Genomic DNA, 25,161 nt, shown 5'->3' with positions numbered 1-25,161 from the left:
CTACATATGTTTATATGTATACTACATATGTTTATATGTATACTACATATGTTTATATGCATACTACATATGTTTATATGCATACTACATATGTTTATATGTATATTACATATGTTTATATGCATACTACATATGTTTATATGCATACTACATATGTTTATATGCATACTACATATGTTTATATGTATACTACATGTTTATATGTATACTACATGTTTATATGTATACTAAATATGTTTATATGCATACTACATATGTTTATATGCATACTACATATGTTTATATGCATACTACATGTTTATATGTATACTACATATGTTTATATGCATACTACATACGTTTATATGCATACTACATATGTTTATATGCATACTACATACGTTTATATGCATACTACATATGTTTATATGTATACTACATATGTTTATATGTATACATCCAATCTCTTCATTAGCTAGCGTTAACTAACAGCATGCTGACGTCACTGCCAGCAAATTGCTAGTCTGAGACAACAAACACAGCTGAGCTAATGCTGCACTGTCTGGGCGCTGACGCCACGAGTCACTCAGTAACAGGCACCGCCTTTTAAAAGGCACACACGCACTCTGCTCTCATGAAACATCTCAACTTTTTCTTTCTCCAGTAAATGCAAAAATGATAGTAATTAGAGTAATTTGGTGAGTTACTTTTTTGGCAAAGTAATTATAATGACTTTTTATGCTTTTTAACACTTCTACATTTAAATGCATGTCTTCTGTTTTCTTAAAGTTGGTTAGTTTGACATTCTTGCGGTAAAGTGGACTTACCCAAAATTGATCTCTCCCACTTTTACTTTCCTCATTTAGCAGCTTTTCACCGTCAGCCTCTCCATTTTGATCCCTTTAGAAGTCGCTGGCTTTAAAAGTTGTTCCCTCTCTTCAAGAACCGGATTGTGTTTGTGCTTGGGGGGGGGGGGGGGAAAAACAAGGCAAAAGTGTCAGAAGTTTGGAAGTGAAAAGGTTGGTAGGATGAGGTGGCGTTTTAGCACTGGGCCTATTCAGCCCGCTAAAGCCGTCTGAAGGGATTGTCCGCCAGGTAAAAGATGGCGAAGGCGGCATATTGGGGTAGAAAAGGCTGTTAATCTGTCAGATTAGTGACAAAAATGCGAGTGTGTGGGATTAAGGTAAAGCAAGTGCCTTCCTTTATTACTCATTTTACAGTCAGCCATCTTTTCTCCGGGAGGAAAGCAGCTAAATGGATTAAAGTGTCTTTGTGAAGCGTACATTCCATCCTCCTCCTGCCTTCACACGCCCACTCCTACAAATTGTCTCTTCAGGTCTTTACACTTGACATCAGGCTGCACTGCTGCTAAGAAATCACCAGAAATGATTCCCGGGCGTGGCCACCGCTGCTGCCCACTGCTCCCCTCACCTCCCAGGGGGTGGACAAGGGGATGGGTCAAATGCAGAGAATAATTTCACCACACCTAGTGTGTGTGTGACTATCATTGCTACTTTAAAGGCCTACTGAAAGCCACTACTAGCGAGCACGCAGTCTCATAGTTTATATATCAATGATGAAATCTTAACATTGCAACACATGCCAATACGGCCGGGTTAACTTATAAAGTGACATTTTACATTTGCCGCTAAACTTCCGGTTGGAAACGCCTCTGAGGATGACGTATGCGCGTGACGTAGCCCGGCGAACACGGGTATGCCTTCCACATTGAAGCCAATACGAAAAAGCTCTGTTTTCATTTCATAATTCCACAGTATTCTGGACATCTGTGTTGGTGAATCTGTTTCAATCATGTTCATTGCATTATGGAGAAGGAAGCTGAGCAAGCAAAGAAGAAAGTTGTCGGTGCGAAATGGACGTATTTTTCGAACGTAGTCAGCCACAACAGTACACAGCCGGCGCTTCTTTGTTTACATTCCCGAAAGATGCAGTCAAGATGGAAGAACTCGGATAACAGAGACTCTAACCAGGAGGACTTTTGACCTCGATACACAGACGCCTGTAGAGAACTGGGACAACACAGACTCTTACCAGGATTACTTTGATTTGGATGACAAAGACGCAGACGTGCTACTGTGAGTATGCAGCTTTGGCTTCTAAACATTTGATCGCTTGACCGTATGTGCGCAACTTTTTTTTGCGTATGTACGTAACTTTTTAAAAATATATAAGCTTTATGAACCTTGGGTTAGGTGAACGGTCTTTTGGGCTGAGTGATTGTGTGTGTTGATCAGGTGTTTGAATTGTATTGGCGTGTTCTATGGAGCTAGGAGCTAGCAGAGGAGCTAGGAGCTAGCATAACAAACACGCAGGTGTTTTTATGCAGGATTAATTTGTGTCATATTAAATATAAGCCTGGTTGTGTTGTGGCTAATAGAGTATATATATGTCTTGTGTTTATTTACTGTTGTAGTCATTCCCAGCTGAATATCAGGTCACTCTCACAGCATCTTCCCTATCTGAATAGCTTCAACTCCCCACTAGTCCTTCACTCTCACTTTACTCATCCACAAATCTTTCATCCTCGCTCAAATTAATGGGGAAATTGTCGCTTTCTCGGTCCGAATCTCTCTCACTTCATGCGGCCATCATTGTAAACAATAGGGAACTTTGCGTATATGTTCAACTGACTACGTCACGCTACTTCCGGTAGGTGCAAGCCTTTTTTTTATCAGATACCAAAAGTTGCAATCTTTATCGTCGTTGTTCTATACTAAATCCTTTCAGCAAAAATATGGCAATATCGCGAAATGATCAAGTATGACACATAGAATAGATCTGCTATCCCCGTTTAAATAAAAAAAATTCATTTCAGTAGGCCTTTAAAGTGATGAAAAAACAACTTAATAAATTCAACATTTTAAATATCTATAGACTAACTTCAGCTCTATCCCATGCCACAAACTTTGTATTTTTGGGATGTTTTATGCCTTATTTTTTTTCAAAGAAAACAATTGTTTTATGGCAATAACAAAATATGCACTATTTTCCCTAAAACATCTTTCGAAATGGAATATTTAATGTGAAGTAATTGGGGCCTTAACAAGAAAGATATAACATAACAACATTGCTTTTGGTTTATTATTATTTTTTTGAACAATGACCATTTAAAAAACAGACTAAAGGTCTTGGGGATCCAAAAGGGCCCCCACACATCAAATATATATATATATATATATATATATATATATATATATATATATATATATATATATATATATATATATATATATATATATATATACAGTACAGGCCAAAAGTTTGGACACACCTTCTCATTTCAATGCTTTTTCTTTATTTTCATTGTCACTGAAGGCATCAAAACTATGACACCTGTGAAGTGAAAACCCTTTCGGGTGACTACCTCTTGAAGCTCATGGAGAGAATGCCGAGAGTGTGCAAAACAGTAGTCAGAGCAACAGGTGGCTATTTTGGAGAATTTAGAATACAAAACATGTTTCCAGTTATTTCACCTTTTTTTGTGAAGCACATAACTTCGCATGTGTTCATTCATAGTTTTGATGCCTTCAGTGACAATCTACAATGCAAATAGTCATGAAAATAAAGAAAATGCATTGAATGAGAAGGTGTGTCCAAACTTGTACTCATATACATATATATACATATATATACATATATATATATATATATATATATATATATATATATATATATATATATATATATATATATATATATATATATATATATATATATATATATATATATATATATATATATATATATATATATATATATATATATATACACATTTGTATTTTTAAAATATTTTCAACTTCCAACTTTGGATCCATCCATCGATTCTAAGTTGTTATTATTTTTTGAACAATGACAGTTTCTGAATTGCGGGAGACGCCTGCATGGCAACTTTGTGTCATTAGAGTCGATATCACAACATTTTCTCGTTACATTACACCCGTTTGCTCTTTAATTCCAATTTTTATGTCGTTTTTTTAAATCATGGATATTACAAAACATGGCGCGGGCCGTTTAAAAACTAGCGGCGGGCCGCAAATGTCCCCCGGGCCGCACTTTGGACACCCCCTGGTTTAAGGACTAAATTACAATAATAAACATATGTTTAATATATCATCAGATTTTCTGTTAAAATAAAGCAAATAATAAAAAATGTTGAGGTCCACTTTATGTTGAAAAGTATCAAAATATATTTTAGTACCGGTACCAAAATATTGTTACCGGGACGACAGTGAAATCTTGTCTTCTTCTTCTGTATTTGGATCAGAAGAAGAAAGTAAGATGCGACTCACGACTCCAACTTTTCTCCACCCCTTCAAAGTAAAATATGATTCATCTTTAATGCATTTCACACTTTTGACTTTTGTTTGTCCTTCTTCGACTCATTGTCCCTGGAGATAAAAGCTCTAATGCCACTTAATTATGAATGATTATCTTCTCATAGCCCACTTACCTCATCACAACATGGAGAAGTGACGTCTACTTGTCAATTATTCACGTGTCGTATTTCTCTTCATGATCATCAGCATCTTCCTCCTACTGGCTCAGGTCCTGCGGCAGATAGAGATAGGGCCTACAATCTTATCATTGCATACAATATTTGATCACATTTCATTAAGTAAATAGTGAAAAATAACTCAACAAAGTTATTTGTTGAGTTGATGCTTTAAAGCAGGGGTCACCAACGTGGTGCCCGCGGGCACCAGGTAGCCCGTAAGGACCAGGGGCCGTACTTATCAAGCTTCTTAGAATGACTCCTAAGAAGTCTGCTAAGAGTTGACTTAAGAGTAAATAAATTCTTGGCTGAAAGCTGCACTTAAAAGTTAGTTATCAAGCGTCTTACTCACACTTTCAGCGAAGTGTAGGACTGAATCTTAAGTGTCACACTCAGAGCTGAATTACGACATTACTATGTGCCGTAAACGCAATTTTAGGTGACGTCATTTCTGTGTCCATAGAAATGACCAATCACGGAAGGGAATCCGTTGTCTAAGAATAAAGAAATATCTTGGAAATACTTAAGTGGACAATGGGAGTGTATATTTTGACAATAAACTACAAAATAATACAAAACAAACTAGTCCCCGCCGGCACTCACGCTACCGCTCCCTCTCTTCTCTCGCCCACACACTCACTGACGTCACTCACCTCACGGCCACACACATACGCTACTGTCATAACATTTTCTTTCCAATTCATTAATTAGGCAACTAATTTGAAAGTGGTGTGGGTGGCTCTATATATACTAGCCCACTGCAGACACATGCAGAAATCAACAAGGAATCGAAAAGTATTAAATCTGTGACAAAAATAATATCCGCTCTGTCTAAACGATACCGTTTGATCAGCTGCTCGTCATCAAAAAAAAAAAACATTGTTCCGTTCCCTGAACGTTGGCGCACGTCTCTCTCGCCTCAGTGCCATCCCCTGCTGGCAACTCCTAACCACTTAAGACACCTCTGAAGGTCTCTTAAATATCGTGGAGAGTAGGAGTGATTCTTAGACTTAAGAACGTTGATAAAAAGCTTTTATTCTTAAGTTTGAGAGTAGGACTAAATTTCGCAAATTCTCAGGACTTAAGTGTAAAATGTCACTCTAAGAAGCTTGATAAGTACGGCCCCAGATGAGTAGCCCGCTGGCCTGTTCTAAAAATAGCTCAAATAGCAGCACTTACCAGTGAGCTGCCTCTATTTTTTTTAATTGTATTTATTTACTAGCAAGCTGGTCTCGCTTTGCCCGACATTTTTAATTGTAAGAGAGACAAAACTCAAATAGAATTTGAAAATCCAAGAAAATATTTGAAAGACTTGGTCTTCACTTGTTTAAATAAATTCATTATTTTTTTTACTTTGCTTCTTATAACTTTCAGAAAGACAATTTTAGAGAAAAAATACAACCTTAAAAATGATTTTAGGATTTTTAAACACATATACCTTTTTTACCTTTTAAATTCCTTCCTCTTCTTTCCTGACAATTGAAATCAATGTTCAAGTCAATTTATGTTTTTATTGTAAAGAATAATAAATACATTTTAATTTAATTCTTCATTTTAGCTTTTGTTTTTTTCGACAAAGAATATTTGTGAAATATTTCTTCAAACTTATGATTAAAATTCAAAAAAAATTATTCTGGCAAATCTGGAAAATCTGTAGAATCAAATTTAAATCTTATTTCAAAGTCTTTTGAATTTCTTTGAAAAATCTAGAAGAAGAAGAAGAAATAATTATTTGTCTGTTAAAAATATAGCTTGGTCCAATTTGTTATATATTCTAACAAAGTGCAGATTGGATTTTAACCTATTTAAAACATGTCATCAAAATTCTAAAATTAATCTTAATCAGGAAAAATGACTAATGATGTTCCATAAATTATTTTTTTTAATTTTTTCAAAAAGATTCGAATTAGCTAGTTTTTCTCTTCTTTTTTTCGGTTGAATTTTGAATTTTAAAGAGTCGAAATTGAAGATAGATTATGTTTCAAAATGTAATTGTCATTTTTTTGTGTTTTCTCCTCTTTTAAACCGTTCAATTAAGTGTAAATATCATTAATTATTAATAATAACAGAGTTAAAGGTCAATTGAGCAAATTGGCTATTTCTGGCAATTTATTGAAGTGTGTATCAAACTGGTAGCCCTTCGCATTAATCACTACCCAAGAAGTAGCTCTTGCTTTCAAAAAGGTTGCTGACCCCTGCTTTAAAGGCATTCAGGAACTTATTTTCTGTGTTTCTATAAACTAACAAAATGTATAAAAAATTAAAATGTATCAACCATTGGTAGAATACTTGGTATCGTTACTGTCGATATTTGTATCAATCCACCCTGGTTGACATAGAGCTCTAGCTTAGCGGTTAGCAAGGCTTCTTGTATCCTCCTACAGTGAATTAGTGAATTATATTTATATAGTGCTTTTCTCTAGCGACTCAAAGCGCTTTACATAGTGAAACCCAATATCTGGCCTTTGCATTCCGCTGTTAAACTAGCAGGAAACACCTAGAATTTGCAATATTAAATATGACCATAGTATTGAAAGCTACATATATATATATATATATATATATATATATATATATATATATATATATATATATATATATATATATATATATATATATATATATATAATTTATATCATGAGAACAAGACGGAAGTCGTTTGATTTGACTCCAAAGTCAAACAGAATGCTCCCCCCAGTGACCTGGACCCCTGATGCCTTCTTTAAAACCCACAGTCACTAATCTTGGTTCCAAGTTGGACAAAGATTTTAAATTGGAACATCAGATTAACTCTAGTTGTACGATCTACTTTTTATCCTCGAAGACTTTTAGCAGAAATTGTATCTTTTAACGACTTTGAGCGGGTACTTTTATTTCATCGGGTTTGGACGACTCTAGGATTGGAATCCAGCAGGCCTCGATCGTGTTAGTCCAAAATGCTGCTTGAGTGGCACTAAAAAACTTGAACACATTTGTGGAGGGGGGGCGTGGTCTGTGGGCCTGCCGCGGAGCGAGGTGTGTAAGGGCCAGCGGCAGGTGAGTAGCCCCTCCATGTTCAAACTGCTTCCACAGTGGAGTGTTTTAAGTCTTGTCTTAAGACCCACTTTTATTCTTTGGCTTTTAACACTACGTGAGTTGTGTGGTCTTCTGTCCTCTGTTGTCCTGTGTGTTTTTTTATATAAATTTTGATGTCTATTTTACTGTTTTAATTGGTTTTACCCTTTAAAATCGTTTTTAAACATATTTATTTTTTATATTGTCTCTGTATTGGTTTTCTATTCATTTATTCTTTGTTTTTATTCCGTCATTGGTGTAGCATAATATTGTTTTTAATATTGTTTTTAACATGGCTGTGCAGCACTTGAGAAACATTCTTGTTGTGTAAATGTGCTATATAAATAAAGTGGATTGGATTGGATTAGATTGCCCAGCTGGGGCAGGGTTATCTAATCACCTGTCGCCTTTATTAGCAGCAGCCGGGCCGAGACACGTTGTTGGAGTTGGAGTTGCTGGTGAGCGGACACAGTTGATGGACATTGCCGGAAAGAAAAAGCCACAAAGACTGAAAAGTTGTAGCGTGGAGTGCGGTCCTAGCGTGTGTGCGCTCACAAATAAAGACATTGCTACAGCAGATTACCGGGCTCACCAGGGGGTCTGTTAGGGTCAGTTGGACCCAGGAGAGAGAAACGTCACAACATTTTAGCTTACCTTCACTGGCTCACACTTCATTTTAGAATATTGTTGTTTGTTTTTAAACCTCTTAGCGAATTAGCACCACAATATAAAAAATGTACACGCCCACACGTCCCTTAAGGCCGTTCAAAATACGGAAGTAGCGTGACGTCACAGGTTGAAGGGCGCCTCACATCTGCACATTGTTTACACCAGCAGCGAGAACGATTCGGACCGAGAAAGCGACGATTACCCCATTAATTTGAGCCAGGATGAAAGATTCGTGGATGAGGAACGTGAGAGTGAAGGACTAGAGTGCAGTGCAGGACGTATCTTTTTTCGCTCTGACCGTAACTTAGGTACAAGCTGGCTCATTGGATTCCACACTCTCTCCTTTTTCTATTGTGGATCACGGATTTGTATTTTAAACCAGCTGGGATACTATATCCTCTTGAAAATGAGAGTCCAGAACGCCAAATGGACATTCACAGTGACTTTTATCTCCACGACAATACATCGGCGAAACACTTTAGCTACGGAGCTAACGTGATAGCATCGTGCTTAAATGCGGATAGAAACAGAGGAAATAAACCCCTGACTGGAAGGATAGACAGAAGATCAACAATACTATTATTACTTCTACTATCAGGAGACACCGAACTGAACCCTGGACCTGTAACCACACGGTTAATGCTGTCCAGCCTGTTGCTAATGACGCCATTGAAGCTAACTTAGCTACGGGACCTCGACAGAGCTATGCTAAAAACATTAGCGCTCCACCTACGCCAGCTCTCATCTGCTCATCAACACCCGTGCTCACCTGCATTCCACGGCGCGACGAAGGACTTCACCCACTCACTCCTACCCACTTCTCCAAAGTGGGCTGGCTCAAGGTGGAGGACAGAGTTAAACAACTTGCACTGAGCCTAGTCTATAAAACACCTCCCTGATAGCGAAGTACATGTCAAACTACTTCCTTAACGTAAATGACCGCCATAACCACAACACCAGGGGGTGCTCCACTAACCACGTTAAACCCAGATTCCCATCTAACAAAGGTCTTAACTCATTCTCTTTCTATGCCACATCAATGTGGAATGCACTCCCAACAGGTATAAAAGAAAGGGCATCTCTATCCTCCTTCAAAACCGCAATAAAAGTTCACCTCCAGGCAGTTACAACCCTAAACTAACACCCTCCCCAGATTGCTAATAATCAAATGTAAACAATCAAATGCAGATACTTTTTCTTTTTCTTATGCCTTCTGATCTCTCTCTCTCTCTCTCTCTATGTCCACTACTTGATGTCCATACCCCCCCCCCCCCCCCAATCCCCCCCCTCCTCCACACCCCTGATTGTAAATAATGTAAATAATTCAATGTGATTATCTTGTGTGATGACTGTATTATGATGATAGTATATATGATAGTATATATCTGTATCATGAATCAATTTAAGTGGACCCCGACTTAAACAAGTTGAAAAACTTATTTGGGTGTTACCATTTAGTGGTCAATTGTACGGAATATGTACTTCACTGTGCAACCTACTAATAAAAGTCTCAATCAATCAATCAAAAACCCAATCATCGGTGCGGTCAGCGGCTAGCGTCGGCTAGCGCGTCTGCTATCCAACTCAAAGTCCTCCTGGTTGTGTTGCTGCAGCCGGCCGCTAATACACCGCTTCCCACCTACAGCTTTCTTCTTTGCAGTCTTCATTGTTCATTAAACAAATTGCAACAGATTCACCAACACAGATGTCCAGAATACTGTGGAATTATGCGATGAAAACAGAGCTTTTTGTATTGAGATACAATGTGTCCGAATACTTCTGTTTCAACCATTGACGTCACGCGCATACGTCATCATACATAGACCTTTTCAAGCGGAAGTTTAGCGGGAAATGTAAAATGTCACTTTATAAGTGTTGCATGTGTTGCAATGTCAAGATTTCATCATTGATAAATAAACTATCAGACTGTGTGGTTGCTAGTAGTGGCTTTCAGTAGGCCTTTAAGAGGTTAACTAAAACATATTTTTACTTTTCGGCTTTTAAACCAGCTTGAGAGTTGTGTGATTTTAGTCCAATTTATTTTCTTCTATATATTTATTATTTTATAGTTGAATGTTTTGTATTATTGACTCTCCTAGTATGTTTGTCTCAACTTCTATGCAGCACTTTGTGAAACTTTTATTGTTTTAGAAAAGTGCTATATAAATAAAGTGGATTGGATCGCGGCAGTCGAAGATAAAATGGTAATACTTGTCCTACACTGCCAAAAGTGGAATCTAAGTAAGATGAAATATCTCAAATAAGGCTGATATTTGCTTATTTTCTGTCTGATAAGATCATTCTTCTCACTAAGCAGATTGGATGTTCGAGTGTTTTACTTGTTTTAAGGGTTTTGCTCCTAAATGATGTCAGTAAGATATTACAGCTGAGATTTGATGAGCTATATTGAGTAAAACATGCTTGAAACTAGAATATCAACTGTTGTGTCATCAACAACTCACAAGTAGGGATGTCCGATAATGGCTTTTTGCCGATATTGTCCAACTCTTTAATTACCGATACCGATATCAACCGATACCGATATATACAGTCGTGGAATTAACACATTATTATGCCTAATTTGGACAACTGTCATGACTGGGTTCTTGGGTTTTGTTCCTCCAGAAGGCAACGGAAAGTTGGCGCGAGCCAGACGTGAGTTTGAATACATGTTTTAATTTTAACCAATAAAAAAAAAGGAATAAACAAAAGGCGCTCACAGTGGAGGTAAAAAACTTGACTAGGAAAACAAAAGACACGCACAAAGGCGGAAATGCAAAACTTGGTAATAAACACAAAACTTGCCCAAATGCAGAAACTATGAACAATTAAACAAAAACACTCACTGTGGCATAAATGAACAAAACTTACTTGGCAAAGAACTGTGACATGACATGAAGTGGAGTGGTGACATAGTGTGAGGACGCCAGGACCAACAACAAACAGACAGATTTAAATAGTGACGTGATCAGTGAAAACAGGTGCGTGACTCGAAACAGGTGCGTGACAAGACAGGTGGCAACTAATGGGTGACCATGGAAACCAAACCAAACAAGGAAGTGCAACCAGGAACTAAAAAGAGTCCAAAAAACAAACACATGGCCAAAACAAAAACATGAACAGACATGACAACAACCAGGTATGGTGAAGATAAGGTTGGTGTTTTTTTTAAATAAAATAAAATAAGATAAATAAATTAAAAACATTTTCTTGAATACAAAAGAAAGTAAAACAATACAAAAACAGTTACATAGAAACTAGTAATGAATGAAAATGAGTAAAATGAAGTGTTAAAGGTTAGTACTATTAGTGGAGCAGCATGTGTGCTTACGGACTGTATCCCTTGCAGACTGTATTGATATATATTGATATATAATGTAGGAAGCAGAATATTAATAACAGAAAGAAACAACCTTTTTGTGTGAATGAGTGTAAATGGGGTAGGGAGGTTTTTTGGGTTGGTGCACTAATTGTAAGTGTATCTTGTGTTTTTTATGTGGATTTAATTTTAAAAAAACAAAAAAAAACAAAAAACGATACCGATAATAAAAAAAACGATACCGATAATTTCCGATATTACATTTTAAAGCATTTATCGGCTGATATTATCGGACATCTCTACTCACAAGTATAAAACTACTTTTTTAAAGTCATCATTTCTTTCTTCAAGCATGAACAAAAATAAATCCTGACTTTGACACAATTGTGTGTCATAATTAAAACAGATGACAGCCAAATGGACTTTGCTGTTTTATTTCCAACGAAACAATAGAAAACAGGTACTCATATAGTAGTACAGTTGGCACAGTACAGTAAACTGACAGTTCATATTTAGACATTTGACATTTCTAACCATTTTGAACAGAAATAGTTCATGCACATTCATATGAATTCTTCAAAATTACAATTAAAAAAATGTTGTCCGGGGTCCGGGCTGTATATATGCGCACTAATTGACTGAAAGAGCACGCACTTGATGCGATGATGTCATGTTGTCCATGGAAAAATGCATTTTTAGAGCATATGAGCGGCTAGGAGACCCCGAGAGTAACAAGCGCTTGCCTTGTTGCCTTTCCATTAAGAACAATAAACTAGTTTTTAGTATAAGTTTGCTGCTTTGAAGAAATGTAATGCATATCATTATGTCAAGATAATGGCACTAGCATTTACTTCATTTAACAATATTTTTCAACATATTGAGCAAAAAGGTCTCTTTTTTTTTCTACTAAGAAAAGTGCACTTGTTATTAGTGAGAATATACTTATTTTAAGCTATTTTTGGGTTCATTGAGGTTAGCTAATTTGACTTGTTTTGGAAAGTCTTGACAGGCCAAATTTTCTTGTTCTATTGGCAGATAATTTTGCTTAGTTCAAGTCAAATACCCCTCATTTTTGTATTTTTTTCTTCTTGTTTTTGAACACTGACTTTTTGCAGTGTAGCTTCGAACATGGGATTCCCATACTGTTCCCTTTTCATTTTGCATTTCTGCTTGCTATTTTCCAGCTTGTGGCTCAGCGGCAACTGAACACCATTACATCTCCAAAGCTACGGAACGGAGCGAGGCTCAAAAATGAAGAAAATGAGCGCCGTTTAAGGAACTTATTGTTAACGCGTTATTATGGCGTTAACTTTGACGGCCCTAATAACGATACAACAATTAGCATAGCCTGACAAACGATGCTATTACAACATTGTTTACCTCATGGCAAGACAATAGCGTGGGAAAAAGGATGCAATAAACTTGCAGGTGGAAGTAAAAGCAAACTCTCTCCCAGTTAATTTGACTTTAATTAGTGTCAAAGTGAGCTGAAAGAGATTACAGCAGTGAATTACAGAAGATGCCGGGGGAGGGAACACGTACTCTAAATATTTAATCACCTTGACTGTGAAGCAAACCAGGCGAGGAAAACGTTGCAGAGCGGCGACAGGCTGCTGGAGCTCGGGTACCAGGGTGACATTTTTATTACCACCCATTATTACGGAAGCACAATTAATCCCATTGTAATCAGCATTTGGCCGCCACAATGGAATGTCGGCGATATTTCCATGTAGAAGCAGGCTAGGTTGCATATCAAATCAAGCACCGTGGCGGCAGTCAAGCCATCAGGCTAAATAAAGTCTGGAGACTCTTTTTTTGCCGGACTCCAACAGTTTCCGCCGGTGTTCTGGCAAGACATGCTCCCCATTGGAATGCATGCGCATGTGAAAATGTCACTATGCATGAAAGGGACTCGTTCATTTACTTTCACGGGTGCAAGACTTTTCGGGGCTACCGCGCATGCTCGTCACTCCCGTTGCATGTTGGGTAGTGTAGTTGTTATATTCCCTAGCTCAGTGGTTCTCAACCTTTTTTCAGTGATGTACCCCCTGTGAAACATTTTTTAATTCAAGTACCCCCTAATCAGAGCAAAGCATTTTTGGTTGAAAAAAAGATATAAAGAAGTAAAATACAGCACTATGTCATCAGTTTATGATTTATTAAATTGTATAACACTGCAAAATATTGCTCAATTGTAGTGGTCTTTCTTGAACTATTTGGAAAAATTGATAGGTTTTTATTTATATTTACAAAGGATTTTTGAATTGTTGCTATTTTTAGAATATAAAAAAAAAATCTCACGTACCCCCTGGCATACCTTCAAGTACCCCCAGGGGTACGCGTACCCCCATTTGAGAACCACTGCCCTAGCTCATCACATCTTCCCCCTTCCTGTTAACTCAATAAAGTGTATTTCTTTTTTTAGCTTGAACTTTTCATTTTTTAGCATTGTAACCACATTTGCAAACAACTTTTCTCTTCATAGAATTTTCTTTCAACAAAGAAATAAAGTGCAAAAATGTCAAAGCATCACAACAAACGGTTATGTTCCAATAGCAGCAGAAGTGCACTTTTTGGAGAGATGTATTATTTTCAGTTTTGTGCCCAAGGCACTGATTTTATTTAACACTATATTATTATTTATACACCTATAGTGATCACAGAGACAGCTTGTTTTTGTGTTACTGTATATATTTGTTTTTATGAAAAATCCCACTTAATATACTTTGGGTAACAACAGTCAATATTTATTTATTTTATTTTATTTTTTTAGGGGGGTAACAGTCAATATTTATTTATTTTTTAGATTAAATTGTTTTCTAATATAATAAAAGTGAGCTTTTGTTAAACCAAATATTGTGTGTTTTTTTCCATATACAACAACCTATCTGGACTCCATAAGAGAATCGATAAGGAATTGGTTCGATAATAGGCTCGAACTCGATAATTTCTTATCAAACATCATCCCTACAGATAGGTAAATAATACAAAAATGTGTCAGAGCTGGCGCCCAATGTTATCAAAAAAGTATTGATTATGAATCGAGAAACGTTTTTGAATGAAGAATCGGTTCTGTATTGAATCATTACCCCTGGAATCTAAATCCGATTTAATTCGATTCTTGCACTCCTCATAATAACATCATTAGCTAGCCGAGTCATTAGCCACAACAACAACAACAACAACAACACAGCACTTCCTCGTTATGCACCAATGACGTGACGGCAGTCGAGGTTGCGTTCAGGAACTACCGGAAATTGTACGACCCAAGTAAATCATAACTATTATGATCATTTGTTGTAGATTTGATGTCTCATTTGTGAATATGTTACTTATTTATCATTGAATTCATATCACTGAAGTATTTAAATCACAACTTAAATATCACTAAATTCCCTAAAATTAAAAAGGCATTGTTTTTTTTCTTTGCTTGGTTTTACAAAAAAAAAAAAGCAAAATTTTAAGTTTTTTAAGTGGCGGTTTAAGCACCAGTCCTACTTTTAATGTAGCAACATGGTACTAGTATTGGTTCAAATGTAAACAATACTCAGAACTGTAAATTCCGGACTATAAGCCACTACTTTTTTCTTACACTTTGCAGTGCGGCTAATTTATGGATTTATGTTCGCTGACGGCCATAACGCTAACAGTTTTTTTTAAAATAAAACAAACAAGCAAAGACACTGAACAAGTGTTATTCTTTGTGCTGCGGTGCCATCTTTTGGACAAGTTCTTTCACTGCAGTGTCCTTCCATTTAGTGCTTTCAACCGGAAGTCGAAGTGCCGTTTCGTCTTCTAGCCGTCCATAGCGTCCCTACTCGTATGCATTCTTCATTCATCACTCCAAGCCACGTTTGTAAGTTTTACAATAAAACTAAAACATTTCTCACTTCATAAACCGTCCCATGTGGAAAGTCTGCCGGAGTGTTTTCATGCATATTTGTATGTGCTATCGTAGTGTAATGAAGCTAGCGTCGTTAGCATCAGTTAATATGGCGTTTCTTGTATTGTTTCAACTTCACAAATTCCTCAGTAAATTCGCCAAAACGTCACCGTGGAGTTATTGAGTCTGTTTAGCTGATCGGAGAGCTAGCTCGCACAGCTAGTGGGTCCATGACCATGACTTCTGTTTTGTTTGATCAGCCGTTTTACTACCTTGTTACAGACATTTGGAAACAATTAAGATAGATAGAACTTTATTGATTCCTTCAGGAGAGTTCCCTCAGGAAAATTAAAAGGTATGTAAATAAAAATATCTGTGTAAATAATTAATTTCACAACTTATATATCTGATGTTTATAGTCCAGTGGGGCTAAAATTGTTTAGTGTGTGTGGCTTATAGTCTGGAAAATACTTTTTGGAGAAGAAATTGTTAAAGGCCTACTGAAAGCCACTACTAGCGACCACGCAGTCTGATAGTTTATATATCAATGATGAAATCTTAACATTGCAACACATGCCAATACGGCCGGGTTAGATTACTAAAGTGCAATTTTAAATTTCCCGCGAAATATCCTGCTGAAAACGTCTCAGTACGATGACGTTTGCGCGTGACGTCACGGATTGTAGCGGACATTTTGGGACAGCATTGTGGCCAGCTATTAAATCGTCTGTTTTCACCGCAAAATTCCACAGTATTCTGGACATCTGTGTTGGTGAATCTTTTGTAATTTGTTTAATGAACAATGGAGACAGCAAAGAAGAAAGCTGTAGGTGGGAAGCGGTGTATTAGCGGCCGGCTGCAGCAACACAAACACGTAGCCGGTGTTTCATTGTTTACATTCCCGAACAGACAATCAAGCTTTACCGTTGGCCTGTGGAGAACTGGGACAACAGAGACTCATACCAGGAGGACTTTGAGTTGGATACGCGGTACCGTGAGTACGCAGCTGTGGCTTCCAAACATTTGATCGCTTGCCCGTACGTGCGTGGCGCTATGTGCATGTCACGTACGTAACTTTGGGGAAATATATGTGCTGTATGAACTTTGCGGAGGTGAACGGTACTTTGGGCTGTGGGATTGAGTGTGTTGTGCGGGTGTTGGATTTGTATTGGTGGGTTATATGGAGGGGATGGGGGAGGTGTTTGTTATGTGGCATATTAAATATAAGCCTGGTTGTGTTGTGGCTAATAGAGTATATATATGTCTTGTGGTTATTTACTGTTTTAGTCATTCCCAGCTGAATATCAGGTCCCACCCGCCTCTCACAGCATCTTCCCTATCTGAATCGCTTCCACTGCCCTCTAGTCCTTCACTCTCACTTTCCTCATCCACAAATCTTTCATCCTGGCTCAAATTAATGGGGAAATCGTCGCTTTCTCGGTCCGAATCGCTCTCGCTGCTGGTGGCCAAGATTGTAAACAATGTGCAGATGTGAGGAGCTCCACAACCTGTGACGTCACGCTACTTCCGGTACAGTCACGCTACTTCCGGTACAGTCACGCTACTTCCGGTACAGGCAAGGCTTTTTATCAGCGACCAAAAGTTGCAAACTTTATCGTCGATGTTCTCTACTAAATCCTTTCAGCAAAAATATGGCAATATCGCCAAATGATCAAGTATGACACATAGAATGGATCTGCTATCCCCGTTTAAATAAGAAAATCTCATTTTAGTAGGCCTTTAAACTTCAATTCTAGTCCCTTCCCATCATCTTAGACAGCCTTAAAATAAAAGTATCTAACACTGACTTACGTCCATGGAAACATGACTTTTCACGCAGGTGACTATATAAAGGTTTAGGGACAGATACAGAAAATATAGATATGTGAAACAGTTATCCAATGTATGCATCATAGTGTGTGGAGCCAAAGCTCCCCAACAACAACAACAACAACAACACAGATCTAACATCATTAAAAATAGGAAAATAAAAAGATTGAGGCAAAGAGGAGTCGATAATAATGATAATAGTAATAATACAGACAAAGTGCAAACTAGATAAAAGCCAAAAATAATAATAATAATAATAATAATAACACAGACAAAGTACAAACTAGATAAAAGCCAATAATAATAATAATAATAATAATAATAATAATAATAATAATAAACACAGACAAAGTGCAAACTAGATAAAAGCCAATAATAATAATAATAATAATACAGACAAAGTGCAAACTAGATAAAAGCCAATAATAATAATAATAATAATAATAATACAGACAAAGTCCAAACTAGATAAAAGCCAATAATAATAATAATAATACAGACAAAGTCCAAACTAGATAAAAGCCAATAATAATAATAATAATAATAACACAGACAAAGTACAAACTAGATAAAAGCCAATAATAATAATAATAATAATAATAATAATAATAATAATAATAATAAACACAGACAAAGTGCAAACTAGATAAAAGCCAATAATAATAATAATAATAATAATAATAATACAGACAAAGTGCAAACTAGATAAAAGCCAATAATAATAATAATAATACAGACAAAGTGCAAACTAGATAAAAGCCAATAATAATAATAATAATAATAATAATACAGACAAAGTGCAAACTAGATAAAAGCCAAAAATAATAATAATAATAATAATAACACAGACAAAGTACAAACTAGATAAAAGCCAATAATAATAATAATAATAATAATAATAATAATAATAATAAACACAGACAAAGTGCAAACTAGATAAAAGCCAATAATAATAATAATAATAATAATAATAATAATACAGACAAAGTGCACACTAGATAAAAGCCAATAATAATAATAATAATACAGACAAAGTGCAAACTAGATAAAAGCCAATAATAATAATAATAATAATAATACAGACAAAGTCCAAACTAGATAAAAGCCAATAATAATAATAATAATACAGACAAAGTCCAAACTAGATAAAAGCCAATAATAATAATAATAATAATAACACAGACAAAGTGCAAACTAGATAAAAGCCAATAATAATAATAATAATACAGACAAAGTGCAAACTAGATAAAAGCCAATAATAATAATAATAATAATAATAATAATAATAATAATAATAATAACACAGACAAAGTGCAAACTAGATAAAAGCCAATAATAATAATAATAATAATAATAATAACACAGACAAAGTGCAAACTAGATAAAAGCCAATAATAATAATAATAATAATAACACAGACAAAGTGCAAACTAGATAAAAGCCAATAATAATAATAATTATAATAATACAGACAAAGTGTAAACTAGATAAAAGCCAATAATAATAATAATAATAATAATAACACAGACAAAGTGCAAACTAGATAAAAGCCAATAATAATAATAATAATAATACAAAGTGCAAACTAGATAAAAGCCAATAATAATAATAATAATAATAATAATACAAAGTGCAAACTAGATAAAAGCCAATAATAATAATAATAATAATAATACAGACAAAGTGCAAACTAGATAAAAGCCAATAATAATAATAATAATAATAATAACACAGACAAAGTGCAAACTAGATAAAAGCCAATAATAATAATAATAATAATAATAACACAGACAAAGTCCCAACTAGATAAAAGTCAATAATAATAATAATAATAATAATAACACAGACAAAGTGCAAACTAGATAAAAGCCAATAATAACAATAATAATAATAATAATAATAATAATAATAATAATAATAATACAGACAAAGTGCAAACTAGATAAAAGCCAATAATAATAATAATAATAATAATAACACAGACAAAGTGCAAACTAGATAAAAGCCAATAATAATAATAATAATAATAATAATACAGACAAAGTGCAAACTAGATAAAAGCCAATAATAATAATAATAATAATAATAATAATAATAATAATAATAACACAGACAAAGTGCAAACTAGATAAAAGCCAATAATAATAATAATAATAATAATAATAATACAAAGTGCAAACTAGATAAAAGCCAATAATAATAATAACACAGACAAAGTGCAGACTAGATAAAAACCAATTAGTAAAAAGTAAACATGGGAACACGATTGTTGCTCAACTAGCCACAATTGAGTTTGGTCCTGCTTGCTTCATGTTTGCCAGTGAAGAGCACTTGTGAGAGGGAGAGACCTCCAGACTGTGGATAAGTGATCACTAAGCAGACAATGCAATGTGAGAGGGAGAGACCTCCAGACTGTGGATAAGTGATCACTAAGCAGACAATGCAATGTGAGAGGGAGAGACCTCCAGACTGTGGATAAGTGATCACTAAGCAGACAATGCAATGTGAGAGAGAGAGACCTCCAGACTGTGGATAAGTGATCACTAAGCAGACAATGCAATGTGAGAGAGAGAGACCTCCAGACTGTGGATAAGTGATCACTAAGCAGACAATGCAATGTGAGAGAGAGAGACCTCCAGACTGTGGATAAGTGATCACTAAGCAGACAATGCAATGTGAGAGAGAGAGACCTCCAGACTGTGGATAAGTGATCACTAAGCAGACAATGCAATGTGAGAGAGAGAGACCTCCAGACTGTGGATAAGTGATCACTAAGCAGACAATGCAATGTGAGAGAGAGAGACCTCCAGACTGTGGATAAGTGATCACTAAGCAGACAATGCAATGTGAGAGAGAGAGACCTCCAGACTGTGGATAAGTGATCACTAAGCAGACAATGCAATGTGAGAGGGAGAGACCTCCAGACTGTGGATAAGTGATCACTAAGCAGACAATGCAATGTGAGAGGGAGAGACCTCCAGACTGTGGATAAGTGATCACTAAGCAGACAATGCAATGTGAGAGAGAGAGACCTCCAGACTGTGGATAAGTGATCACTAAGCAGACAATGCAATGTGAGAGGGAGAGACCTCCAGACTGTGGATAAGTGATCACTAAGCAGACAATGCAATGTGAGAGAGAGAGACCTCCAGACTGTGGATAAGTGATCACTAAGCAGACAATGCAATGTGAGAGGGAGAGACCTCCAGACTGTGGATAAGTGATCACTAAGCAGACAATGCAATGTGAGAGAGAGAGACCTCCAGACTGTGGATAAGTGATCACTAAGCAGACAATGCAATGTGAGAGGGAGAGACCTCCAGACTGTGGATAAGTGATCACTAAGCAGACAATGCAATGTGAGAGAGAGAGACCTCCAGACTGTGGATAAGTGATCACTAAGCAGACAATGCAATGTGAGAGGGAGAGACCTCCAGACTGTGGATAAGTGATCACTAAGCAGACAATGCAATGTGAGAGGGAGAGACCTCCAGACTGTGGATAAGTGATCACTAAGCAGACAATGCAATGGATGCTTGGTCCCTGGAGAGCAGCAGAGAACACAGCCAGAGAAAAGTCATCACTTTATTGATGTGAGAGCATTAAGTGATGAGACAAATAAACTCTCTGTTTTCTTAGCAATGTGCCAGGAAACATTTTCTGCACTGAAACTTTATGATCCACATCTCCTCAGGATGAAGCCTTTCTACTTATTTACATACTGATATGAGGGGGATGCTTTAAGACACTTGATACTGCCACTTGATACTGCCACTTGATACTGCCATACTGCCACTCTGATATGAGGGGGATGCTTTAAGACACTTGATACTGCCATACTGCCACTCTGATACGAGGGGGATGCTTTAAGACACTTGATACTGCCACTTGATACTGCCATACTGCCACTCTGATATGAGGGGGATGCTTTAAGACACTTGATACTGCCACTTGATACTGCCACTTGATACTGCCATACTGCCACTCTGATATGAGGGGGATGCTTTAAGACACTTGATACTGCCATACTGCCACTCTGATACGAGGGGGATGCTTTAAGACACTTGATACTGCCACTTGATACTGCCATACTGCCACTCTGATATGAGGGGGATGCTTTAAGACACTTGATACTGCCACTTGATACTGCCATACTGCCACTCTGATATGAGGGGGATGCTTTAAGACACTTGATACTGCCATACTGCCACTCTGATATGAGGGGGATGCTTTAAGACACTTGATACTGCCATACTGCCACTCTGATACGAGGGGGATGCTTTAAGACACTTGATACTGCCACTTGATACTGCCATACTGCCACTCTGATATGAGGGGGATGCTTTAAGACACTTGATACTGCCACTTGATACTGCCATACTGCCACTCTGATATGAGGGGGATGCTTTAAGACACTTGATACTGCCACTTGATACTGCCATACTGCCACTCTGATATGAGGGGGATGCTTTAAGACACTTGATACTGCCACTTGATACTGCCACTTGATACTGCCATACTGCCACTCTGATACGAGGAGGATGCTTTAAGACACTTGATACTGCCATACTGCCACTCTGATATGAGCGGGATGCTTTAAGACACTTGATACTGCCATACTGCCACTCTGATACGAGGGGGATGCTTTAAGACACTTGATACTGCCATACTGCCACTCTGATATGAGGGGGATGCTTTAAGACACTTGATACTGCCACTTGATACTGCCATACTGCCACTCTGATACGAGGAGGATGCTTTAAGACACTTGATACTGCCATACTGCCACTCTGATATGAGCGGGATGCTTTAAGACACTTGATACTGCCATACTGCCACTCTGATACGAGGGGGATGCTTTAAGACACTTGATACTGCCATACTGCCACTCTGATATGAGGAGGATGCTTTAAGACACTTGATACTGCCATACTGCCACTCTGATACGAGGAGGATGCTTTAAGACACTTGATACTGCCATACTGCCACTCTGATATGAGGGGGATGCTTTAAGACACTTGATACTGCCATACTGCCACTCTGATACGAGGGGGATGCTTTAAGACACTTGATACTGCCATACTGCCACTCTGATATGAGGGGGATGCTTTAAGACACTTGATACTGCCATACTGCCACTCTGATATGAGGGGGATGCTTTAAGACACTTGATACTGACACTCTCCATCTTCCTTCCTTCCATCTGCTCCTGAACATCTCTCCTCACCTCCACCAGCACCACCAGCAGTTTCCTGTGTCAAATCCACCAGACTCTGATTAGTAGACTCCTCTCATGCTTTCCTGGTAATGACCCAGCATCCCTGGGCTCCCAAACACACCAGCACTATTGATCAGAGGCATCTGAACCTCTTCAACTGAAGGATGCACTTGAATATTTATTCTTTAGTGCCACACAAAAACAACGCTCTGTAGATCTTGCTACTGAGCAGACCTCTGCCAGGTCCTGTCTCCCAGTAGTCCTCAATCCACTCGCTCCTATCTCCCAGTAGTCCTCAATCCACTCGCTCCTATCTCCCAGTAGTCCTCAATCCACTCGCTCCTATCTCCCAGTAGTCCTCAATCCACTCGCTCCTATCTCCCAGTAGTCCTCAATCCACTCGCTCCTATCTCCCAGTAGTCCTCAATCCACTTGCTCCTATCTCCCAGTAGTCCTCAATCCACTTGCTCCTATCTCCCAGTAGTCCTCAATCCACTTGCTCCTATCTCCCAGTAGTCCTCAATCCACTTGCTCCTATCTCCCAGTAGTCCTCAATCCACTTGCTCCTATCTCCCAGTAGTCCTCAATCCACTTGCTCCTATCTCCCAGTAGTCCTCAATCCACTTGCTCCTATCTCCCAGTAGTCCTCAATCCACTTGCTCCTATCTCCCAGTAGTCCTCAATCCACTCGCTCCTATCTCCCAGTAGTCCTCAATCCACTTGCTCCTATCTCCCAGTAGTCCTCAATCCACTTGCTCCTATCTCCCAGTAGTCCTCAAACCACTCGCTCCTATCTCCCAGTAGTCCTCAATCCACTTGCTCCTATCTCCCAGTAGTCCTCAATCCACTCGCTCCTATCTCCCAGTAGTCCTCAATCCACTCGCTCCTTATCCCATTCCCTGAAGGGAGCTGAGAACTTTGTGAGTCATCTATAGTGGCGTGTTGGCCGGATCCTTCTGTTACAATTGCGAATGATAGCGGCCGTCGTGGCACGTAAGCCATGTATTTGATAGCAAACGTAGTGCAGCAAGGAAGTGCACCGGAAGCATAAACACCTTTCTTGACAAGGTAAGCAAGGCAATTACAAAGCACTAACCATCGATTAAAAAAGGATTTCAGCAAGTAAAAAAAAAACTATTCGCGACTATAAAAAACATTTTCTCCAATTAAAAAAAAAAGATTTGCAAGTATTACAACTATTTTCTGCAAGTTAACATGGATTTACAAGTTCATAAAAACCAACAAAAAATATTTTGTTCATTTAAAAAAAAAACATTTGTCAGCAGAACAACATTTTTCTGCAATTAAAAAAAAACTAAAATGAAAAGCTGGAACTTTGCAACGCTTTGAACGGGATGAGATATAAGGAACTTATTGTTGTACAGTATAGCGGTACTAGTATAGTATCGCGCTACTTATGGATCAAAAACGGTACTATACTCTGAAAAGTACCGCTTCCCCATTGGTTTTTTTACAGGCATGACGTCACGTGGTGACATTGCTGCTCTTAGGAGCAGAGGAGCATGTTGGGCAGCGCACACACACAGAGTACTTACAAGCAGACACAGTGTGTAGACAGAAAAGCAGAGGAGCATGTTGGGCAGCACACACACACAGAGTACTTACAAGCAGACACAGTGTGTAGACAGAAAAGCAGAGGAGCATGTTGGGCAGCACACACACACAGAGTACTTACAAGCAGACACAGTGTGTAGACAGAAAAGGGAGAATGGACGCATTTTGGTGTAAAAAGTCAAGATAAAGGTGAAGTTATAACACTGAAACAGTGTTTCCCACACATTCATTTATTTGTGGCGGCCCGCCACGAAATAATTACGTCCGCCACAACAACAAAAAAATTAAAAATTAAAATTTTTGTTGTTGTTGTTGTTGTTGTTGTTGGTGTTGTTGTCCTGTCCAGCTTCTCAGGCAAATCATAAAGTTGATGTAGATGCCCATATAGGCTGTTCACATTTACTTGTATTTGACCACTACTGTTTTCTGTTTATTTGTTACTGACTGTGGCAGGACACCTCTGCCTCTGTTTCACTTTATGTTGCTGGTAAATAATATGCTTGTAGTAGTAGGCTAAAGTTAAATTATTTAGTATGCACTAATTAAAGGGGCAGAGCTTTAAGAGACATTTTAGCTTTTATATTTTATAAGATATATTTTTTGTAAGAACCACAATTAATAAATATATTTCAGTGAATAACTTATTGTTCAAATCTGTATATAAATATGTACATAAAGTGTTGTAATTATATTGTAACGTGGATGGATGGATGGACGTTTAAAACAAAACTGTTATTATTAATTAGTAAGTATACATTTTTTGAGCCTTTTTAAAGAAAATCATATCATTGTAGTAAATTATGCAAATTACTCGATGATGTCATGGTGACCACGCCCATAGCCACGCCCCCACCGCCACAGGTATCTTGGCAGTTTATGGGAAACACTGCATATACACATGGCTAACATCCATCCTCAGTGTTTTAGCTACTTCTAAATCACTAATCCTGGTCTCCATGGCGACAAAGTGAGTTTCTTACAAGTATTATTATCACTGGAGGACGAGGAATAAATAAACATGCTTCACTACACACCGTAGGAGGATACAATAGCTCACCGCTAATGACACCGTTCCTGAATGTAAACAAATGCCATGGTTGGATCTACACCTGACATCCTCT

The 25,161-nt window shown here is 37.4% G+C and overlaps 1 long non-coding RNA gene across 1 annotated transcript in view; it reads right to left on the bottom strand.

The window, feature by feature from the left end:
* Positions 1–25,161, bottom strand: part of LOC133630525 (uncharacterized) — a 74,649-nt gene that overhangs the window by 326 nt on the left and 49,162 nt on the right. The window contains exons 3-4 of the long non-coding RNA XR_009821271.1: positions 4,451–4,548; positions 807–940 (exon numbers count right to left, since the gene is read on the bottom strand). This is a non-coding gene — a long non-coding RNA (uncharacterized LOC133630525). The remainder of the gene's footprint in view (positions 1–806; positions 941–4,450; positions 4,549–25,161) is intronic.

Source organism: Entelurus aequoreus, linkage group LG15, assembly GCF_033978785.1.
Source record: "Entelurus aequoreus isolate RoL-2023_Sb linkage group LG15, RoL_Eaeq_v1.1, whole genome shotgun sequence".
NCBI lineage: Eukaryota > Metazoa > Chordata > Actinopteri > Syngnathiformes > Syngnathidae > Entelurus > Entelurus aequoreus.
This window is presented reverse-complemented; position numbering and strand designations above follow the sequence as displayed.